The sequence below is a fragment of the Elephantulus edwardii genome, unplaced genomic scaffold (genome assembly GCF_000299155.1).
Source record: "Elephantulus edwardii isolate Elephantulus edwardi_28Jun2011 unplaced genomic scaffold, EleEdw1.0 scaffold00131, whole genome shotgun sequence".
NCBI classification, from domain to species: domain Eukaryota; kingdom Metazoa; phylum Chordata; class Mammalia; order Macroscelidea; family Macroscelididae; genus Elephantulus; species Elephantulus edwardii.
Window position 1 is genome coordinate 1,897,476 of NW_006399881.1, and position 9,577 is coordinate 1,907,052.

Below are 9,577 nucleotides of genomic sequence, written 5' to 3' on the forward strand. Positions count from 1 at the left end.
GCATAATCACCAGTGCAAGTGTGGAGAATTCAGTAGACAAACCTTGCTGGCAAAGTGGTTAAGTAATTGGCTGCCTACTGAAAGGTGGCTTGTTTTGAAGACCAGTTGCTCTGCAGGAGAAAGATGTGGCAGTCTACTTCTTTACAGATTTATGGGTCACTATGAGCCAGATCATCCAAGATGCTGGGCTGTATGAGGAGGAAGGTGCCATCAGGATTGATGGAAGAGTCATGAACAATCAGCATTATGCAGATGACACAACCCTGTGTGCTGAAACTGAGGAGGACCTGAAGCACTTGCTGCAGAAGATCAAAGACTGCCGCCCTCGATATGGATTGAAGCACAATATCAAGAAAACAAAGATTCTTACCACTGGGCCAATTGGCAGCATCAGGAAGGATGGTGAAGAGATTGAGATAGTTAACAGTTTTAGTTTGCTTGGCTCCACAGTCAACACTCTTGGTAATAGCAGCCAAGAAATCAGGAGATGAATTGTATTGGGAAAGTCAGCTGCGAGGGACCTCTCAAGAGTACTGAAAAGCAACAACATCAGGCTGGAGACTAAGGTGTGCCTGATCCAGGCTATAGTCTTTGCAATTACGTACTATGCATCGTAGAGTTGGACAGTGACTAGGGATGATAGAAAGAGAATTGATGCCTTTGAGCTGTGGTGCAGGAGAAGACTGTTGAATATACCATGGACTGCTAGGAGAACAGACAGGTTTGTCCTGGAGAAGGTGAAGCCAGAATGCTCCCTGGAGTCAAGGATTCTGAAGCTCCGTATGACATACTTTGGGCATGTTGCAAGGAGGGACTGGTCCTTGGAGAGGGACATCATGCTTGGCAGAGTGGAGGGACGGCACAGGAGAGGAAGACCCTCGATGAGATGGATCAGTTCTGTGAGTGGAGTGGTGGGAATGAATGTGTCTGAGACAGCGAGGTTGGCACAGGATAGAAAGGCATTTAGGGCTGTTGTACATAGGGTCGCTACAAGTCGCAAGCAACTCAATGGCACATAACAACAACAACAATATGAGCCAGAATGGACATAATAGCAAGGGGTTTGGTTTGCAGAGGTTCTAATCCAATAGAACCAATAATCCAATAGATCGTATCCAATAGAACCTCCACATAAAGAAATCCTCAGGGAGGTCTGATGACCTAGTGGCAAGAAGCTGCACTGCAATCCTAGAGGAACACAGTTTGAACCCACCAGACGCTCTGCTGGAGAAGGAGGGGCAATCTCCTCCTGTACCAGTCAGATCTGATTTGACGTTACATGCACAAAAGTTAATAAAATAAAAATAAAATTAAAAAAAAATAAAGAAATCCTCAACATAAAGTAAACAAAAATTCTCATAATTGAACTTGTTAACAGCATCCTGTTAAATGAGGAAAAGACTGAAGTTGTCAATGATTCATTTAACTCAGATTCAACATCCACTGTCAGAGTCACAAAATAAAAAAAAAATGTGCTGCAGTAGGCAAATATGCTGTCCAGCATCTCTCTAAAGAACTAAAGAGCAACGATGTAACTTTAAAGATTAAAGTGCCCCTGACCACAACCACAGTCATTTCAATTGCTTCTTAAAGCATTTGAAAGTTGGACAATGAATAGGGAAGGTCGAAGAAGAATGTATGCCTTTGTATTGTGATGTTGGTGAAGAATATTGACTATACCAGGGACCCCCAAAAGAATGTTATATCTGGCTTTAGAGAAGCAGCCAGAGCACCCCTTAGAAGCGAAGATTGTGAGACAGAATCTCACATGCTCTGTGTGTGTGTTATCAGAAGGGATCAGCCCCTGAACCAGGACATCATTCTTGGAAATATAGAGGGTCAACAAAAGAGAAGATCCTCAGTGAGATGGATCAACAAAGTGACTGTTTAACAATGGGCTATTTTCTGGATGGTCCAGGATTGGGCAGTATTTGTTTCTACTGTCCATGGGGTAGCTGTAAATTGGAGATGACTCTATGGCACTTAGCAAAAACAATGAGTAGGAAGTCTCCTTTAAGAGTGATGAAAATGTTTTAGAATGAAATAAAGGTTATGATTGAGCAACACTGAATTTCCTAAATTTTTTATTGTATGCTTCAAAATGACAAAGACATTATATATGACGTGTGTATATAACTTCAAGAAACAAAATTAGGGCACAATTTTCAATAAAGAAATTGGATTTCATCAGGGCATGAGGTAGTGTGCAGAACTTAGTATAAGAAGCAAAGGCATTTGAATCTATTGGTGGAAAGATCTAACATCCCTGGGTTAATAATTTAAACCATAAATTCATAAAGTAAAAAATTCCACAGAGAATAAAACTAAAACTGTGCATTTAAAAGTATGATTTCCTATTCAAGAAAAATGTTTCAGAATATTGCCTAAGGATTTAGACATGAGGGCATTAACCAACCTGCAATCAAAGAAATAAAAAGCCCACAAAACAAATGCCTAATATAGAAAACATTCAGTAAATGACCACTGGATTCAATAGAATTAGAGATGAGACTTGGTAAGGAAAAACAAAGAGACATTTAGTATAAATAAAGTGAAATCTTATTCTTAGGAAATTGAAAGAAAACACTTTTAAAATCCTGTATTTAAAACCCTCAGTAAATAGGATTAAGTCCAAACTCATTGTTTTTGTTGTTATGTGTCGTTGAACTGCCTGTGACCTATGTACAGCAGCTCTGAAGCCTGGCCTGTTCTGAACCAGGCTCACTGACTCCATTGTCCCTATTACTGTATCAATCTATCTCATCTGGAGTTTTCCTCCCCTGTGCTGTCCCTCCACCCTTCCAAGCATGATGTCCTTCTCCAAGGCCATGAGCCCAAATTATGTGAGACGGAGCTTCAAAATCCTAGTCTCCAAGGAGAAATCTGGTGTCATACTTTCCAAGACAGATCTATTTGTTTTCCTTTTTAAAATTTTATTTTATTAATTTTAATGAAGGTTTACAGAGATTTTGTATTTCCATTCATTCATTGTTGCATTTTTCTCTCTGCCCACCCCTTCCTCCCAGTTCTCTCTTCTCTTTGAAGAGTAAAATTCTTTCATTGGTATACAAGCCCCGCCCCCAGTACACTCCATTATGCAACCTTCATTCTGGACTCTCGTCATAACCATAACACCCAATCATATATCGCTTTTAAACTGTTCTCTCCCTCATCTGTTTCAATGCGGTATATATATTTTATCCAATTTTTCTCAGTCTAATCCCAACCCTGATGTCAGTCCCGTTCTATAACAGTGACACTATGCAGTATTTGTCCTTTTGTGACTGAGATCTTTCACTCAGCATAATGTCACTCAGGGTCACCCATTTTGAATAATATTGCATGAGTTCCTTGTTTTTTCAATGCAGCATAGTATTCCATTGTGTGAATATACCAGAGCTTCTCTATCCACTAATTTGTTGATGGGCACTTGAGTTATTTCCAACTCTTTGCTATTGTGCACAAAGCAGCAATAAACATGGGTGTGTATATATCTGCCTGGGTGGCAGTTATGGATTCTTTAAGGTATATTCCCAGTAGAGGATTGCTGGGTCAAATGGTATTTCTATTTGCAACTTTTTGACAAAGCGCCATACAGTCCTCCATATTGGAAGTAAATTTTTAGGATATATTTCTTTCAAAGTATTTAATAATAATAATAATAATGAATTTATTCATCTTCTAAATTAAATTTTAATATGGAAAGGTTCAGATCTATTGTGCATAGGGTCTCTATGGGTTGTACACAACTCAATGGCTTGTAATAACAAGAACATATTAAATTTTAAGACAACTATAACATGCTGTTGCTGTAAATACTTTTTTATAGAAAATATTATATACAGTAAAAAATAGTTTCATAAATTTCTGCAGGTACAATTCAGTGGCATTGATTACTTTTTTTAAAGTGGCATGATAGTTCTTTTGTCTTTTTTTGGACTAGGATTTGAGTTAAAATTTATAAAGTATATTGGTGAAGGTTTCCAATCAATCATTCATGTACATTCTGTTCCATAACAAAAATTACAATATACACAATGTCTGATTATTCATTCATTTCACATTGGCATTCCCTTCTTCACGCATCCCCATAAGTGTTCACTATCTACAATTAACTATCTACTTCCTCATCCTCTTCTCCCTGGTAACCAGACTAGATTGATTCTCTCAGTATGTAAACCTGTCTTCAGCTTTTTATAACAGTGATCTTATATTTGTTCTTTTGTGACTGACTTATTTCACTCATCATAATGGAATCCCAGAGCACTTAATTATGCTCATATAATGCCTATACCTAGCAAGATAACACTACATGATTTTAAAAAAGAAAAGGTGTGTGTTAGGATCATATCCTTTCTCCACACCTATTCAGTCTGTGCACTGAATTAATCATTCTGGTGCTCTGTAAGAAGTGACATAAGGATTAGAAAAAGATTCATCAAAACCCTTCGTTATGCATATGACACAACCTAGCTTATTGATAGTGAGAAATGTGCTTGCTATAGAAGATCAAATAATATGGCCTTAAATATGGATTACATCTCAACATCAAGGAAACAGAGATCCTCACCACTGAGCCAAAAGACACTGCCATTATTGGAAGAGAAAAAATGGAATTTGTCAATTATTTCATCTTACTTGGATCCACAACAACATAAGTGCCAGCAACGCAGAGATCAGTAGACATATTGCACAGGAATCCAGCTGTATAGGACCTCAACAAATTACTGAGGAGCAATGATGCCAGCTGGAAGATTAAGATGCACCTGATTCAAGTTATGGAATAATTTCTGTATTCATCTATTGTTGATGGGTTGCTTCCATATATTTGCTATTGTGAACAATGACAAATGTGGATGTGCACATCTGTTTGTGCCACAGCTTTTATTTCTTTCTTATTTTTTTGCTTTGATTATGAAATTTACTGACTTCTCATAGAAACAATTATCAGTTTTACTTATTAGGTAAGGCCACTGGTAAAGTTATACATTTCCTTAGATAACCTATCTCACTGCCGTTGACTCATAGTGGGTTCTCCAGTGGGTTTCCGAAGCTGCAAATTGCACAGGAAGTGACTGTTCATCTTTCTCCCTCGGAGCTGCCGGTGGATTCAAAACGCCAGACCACACTGCTACCTGAGCTCACTCAGGTTGTCAGAAGGGGTCAGTGCTTGGGAAGAGACATCATGCAGGGAAACGGCGAGGGCTAGTAAGAGAGAGGAAGACCCTCAATGAAACAGAATGACAGTGACTGCAACAATGGGCTTGAGTATGGCGGAGATCATGACGATGGCACAGGATAGGGCAAGGTTCCCATCTGTTGTTCACAGGGTCACTATAAGGCGTAGTCAACTTGACAGCACCTGACTTCTTCACCAGCAAAATCAAACACCTTGGTGATCCTGACCTTTTCAGCTTCTGGAGGCCTTGTCAGATCCTCGAGTTTCACCAACTTATTTGAACTTGTTCCTGCAGCTTCCTCTTCTCTCTTAACTCGTGTACTTGCAACAGACACTTTTGATTTTGGTCCGACATCATTGAGAAAGCTGGCCCAGAGTTTGTCCTCCTTTTTTCTTGCATCTTCTGACTCACTGCCCTTTTCCCTGCTCTGCAGACACATTTTCCTCCTCACTGCTGGTCCTTCCAGATTCCACTCCAGCATCCACATCTTCTCCTTCTAATGAGAGGCCACCCCGTTTTCTCTTTCTGGCTGGAATGCTCTAAGCCTTTCTTTTTTTCCCTTGAGTTTCCTGTGTCTGCTCTTCACCATCCACTTCATCTTCCTTCACTAATTCATTTACATCATCTTCACTATACTCTCCACCCAACGGCACGTAGTCCTCATCTTCCTCGGAGGTCGAAAAGTCTTCCGAGTAAAATTCCTCCATGTCAGCGCAAGGCAAAAAAACACCTTCGCGGGTGTTCTGAGCAGCAAAGACCCACGGGGTCTAACGCAGAAGGGAGGAGGCCACGGCTACCCGGGAGGGCTCCGCTGCTCAGCTTTTATTTCTTTAGCATATATTCCTAGTAGTGGAATAGCTATATAAAATGGTAATTCCCTCCTCCACAACTTTACAAGGAAATGGCAATCTGCTTTCCAATGTGGTTATACCATTTTACATTCATATCAGCAGTGCCTGAGTTCTAATCTTACAGTATCCTTGCCTGTGAAACTTTGCTACTGTAGCCGAGGTTAGATCCTCGAAATTGGAATTTTACCTTTATGAAAGAAAAGGTTAGGAGTAAAACAGGAACTCCTTTTGTTTAGCAAAAAGCTGTTAAAGGAGCAGCTCATACCTAAATTAGCTAGAATAGCATCACTGAGTTCCTTCCTTAGTAACCACATTTGCAATCTCAGCATGAAGACACTGTAGCTTTGAACTGGGTTTGTGAATACTATATGTTGAAGAATTTTAGATTTTTAGGTTATTTTGTGATCAGAGAAAGCTTAAAATTTCTCTATATGAATTAAAGAGAATTACTTCTTCACCTTATGTCATATAAGCATTTGAAAGTTTTGACGTTTTTGTTAAGTGCATTCAGGACAACTATGACTCTGTGACTCGTAGTTATCCTATGAACAAGAGACTGGAACCTTGCTATAAGCATATGTGCCATTCTCATGATCTCCTCCATGCTCAAGCCCACTGCTGCAGTCACTGCATTCATTCTCTTTTTTTCTATCTTTCTTCCACTGTCCAACTTTTGCATTGGTGGTGTTGTTGATTGCCTTCTAGTCAAACATGACTCATAGCGACATTATGAACAAAAGGCCTGAAGCCTTTCTATAAGTATCAACATTTATTAAAGTTCATAGAGTTTCCAACATGCCTATGTTGTTTAGGAAGTGGATGTCACTCCTGCTTCCAAACCTGTCTTAAACTTAGAGCTCCACCAAACACCGTCCACCATGGGAAACCGTTATGGCATTTCAGACTCCAATGGCACAAGGTTCAGCATCACAGCAATCCTAGGTATGTATAGAAAATAACTGAAAATAGCATGGCTTGAACTAGCACGTTTTAGTCCTTAGACTGATATCCTTACTCTTTAGGACAAGACAGACCTGTTAATATCATTATTATTCAAATATACACACTAACAGATAAAGCTAGAGAAGAGGAAATTGAAAATTTCTACCAAATTTTGCAGTCAGAAATTAATAAAACATGCAATCAAGATGCACTAGTAATAATTATTGATTGGAATACAAAAGTTGGAAATAATGATAAGGGGATGGCAGTGGGAAAATACAGACTTGGTGACAGAAATGAGGCTGGAGAACAAATTATTGAATTTTGTACATTCAGTGATTTCTTCATAGCAAATATTATTTTAAAGAAACACAAATGGCGAATCTACACATGAACCTCAGCTGATGGACTGTGCACAAACATTAATTTAACTGCATCTGAGGAAATAATCATTAGAAGAGGTCAGTATCAACAGTCAAAACCAGGCCAGGTGCTGATTTTGAAGCAGACCATCAATTACTCACGTGCCAGTTCAAATTGAAGCTGAAGAAGATTAAAACAAGCCCATGAAAACCAAAAGACAGCCTTGAGTCTATCCTATCTGAATTTAAAAATCATTTCAAGAATAGTACATGCTCACCAGTGTGTGCCAAGATTTGGAAAAGAGCTACCTGGCCAAATAACTGAAAGAAATCCATATTTGTTCCCATTCCAAAGAAAGATAACACAACAGAATGTGGAAATGATCAAATAATATCATGAATACTTGATGAAAGCAAAATATTGTTAAAGATCATCCAAAGATAATAGCAACAGTAAATTGAGAACTGCCAGAAGTTCAGGCTGGGTTTAGAAGATGCTGTGGCATCAGAAATACCATTGCTAATGTCAGATGGATCTTGGCAGAAAGCAAAGAATACCAGAAGAAATTGTATTTCATTTGGCTGTGTGGATCATAACAAGCTATGATTAACATTGAGAAGTATGGGAATCGCAAAACATTTAATCATGCTCATACAAATCCTATACCTAGATCAAGAAGCTGTTGACCACACAGAGCAGGGAAACAACACTTGATAAAGCTGTATTCTTTCTCAGTACGTGTTCAATCTGTATACTAAACAAATACTTAAAGAAGCTGTACTCTATAAAGAAAAATGTGATATCAACATAAGAGGAAGACTCATCAACAACCTGCATCATGCAGATGACATAACCTTGCTTGCTGAAAATGAAGAGAACTTGTAATGGTCACTGCAGAAGATCAAATTTAATATGGATTACATCTCAATATCAAGACAAAAATCCTTACCACCAGACCAATAAGCAACATCATGATAGCTGGAGAAAAGATTAAAATTGTCAATGATTTTCTCTTACTTGGATCCACAATCAACCCTTGGCATGAACAGTCAAGAAATCAAAAAGCATATTGCCTTCAGAAATTCTGTTGTTAGAGATCTATCCAAAATATTAAAGAACAATGATGTTTAAAGACTAAGATGCACCTGATTCAAGCTATGGCCTTTTCAATCATTTGCTATGCACCTGAGAGGTAGGCAATGAAGAAGGATAACAGAAGAAAAATCAGTGCCTTCGAGGAGTACTGAATATCCCATGGATTGCCCAAAGAACAAATAGAACTGTCTTGTAAAAGGTACAACCAGAGTGCTCCTTAGAGGGAAGGTTAGCCAAGCTTTGTCATACAAACTTCAGGCTTTTTGCTAGAAGGGAGTATTGATTGCAAAGAGACATCATGCTAGGAAAGTTGGAAGGTCATTGGAAGAGACGACGACTTTCAATGAGATAAATTAACACAGTGATTGCAACAATGTGCTCAGGTATGCCAGAGATGATTAGGATTGCACAGGATAGGACAAAAATTCAGATATGCTGTTCACATTATTGTTATTAGGTTTCATTAAGTGAACTACAATTCACAGAAACCCTATGAGGAATAGATTCAATGCCCTACCATGCACCATACTCATGATCCCTGTCTTATTCTAGCCCATTGTGGTAGTCACTGTATCAATTTATCTGGTGAAGGTCGTCTTCTCTTTCTCTGATGCTCCACCTTTTTCAGTTTGATATCTTTTCCCAAGAACTGTCCCATCCTGAAAACACGTCCAAAGTATGTGAGCCCAAGTTTTACTACCCTTACCTTTAAGGGGCACCCTGGTTGCCTTTCCTCCAAAATAGATTTGTCTATTCTTTTAGCAGTCTACGGCATGTTCAATACTTTTCTTCAACACCACAACTCAAAAGCATTATTTCTTTTTCTGTAATCCTTATTTACTAACTTTCATATGCATGCTAATCAACTGAAAAATGCCATGACTTGAATTAGCTACACCTTAATCTTTAAACTGACATCCTCGCTCTTTCACACATCGAAGAGGCCCTTGGCAAACAATTTTATCAACACAACACATCTTGATTTCTTGACTGCTGCTGCCATAGATATTCATCGTCAATCTAACTAAAACGAAATAATTTTACTACTTCAATTTTTTTCTCCATCATGATGCTACCTATTGGTTCAGTGAGCATTTTATTTTCTTGACGTTGAAATATAATCTCTAGTAAAGGCTGTAGGGTTTT

The 9,577-nt window shown here is 38.6% G+C and overlaps 1 pseudogene; it reads right to left on the reverse strand.

Annotated features, from left to right (window-relative positions):
- Positions 1–2,358: 2,358 nt before the first annotated feature.
- LOC102856355 lies at positions 2,359–5,887 on the reverse strand (annotated as a pseudogene).
- Positions 5,888–9,577: the final 3,690 nt, after the last annotated feature.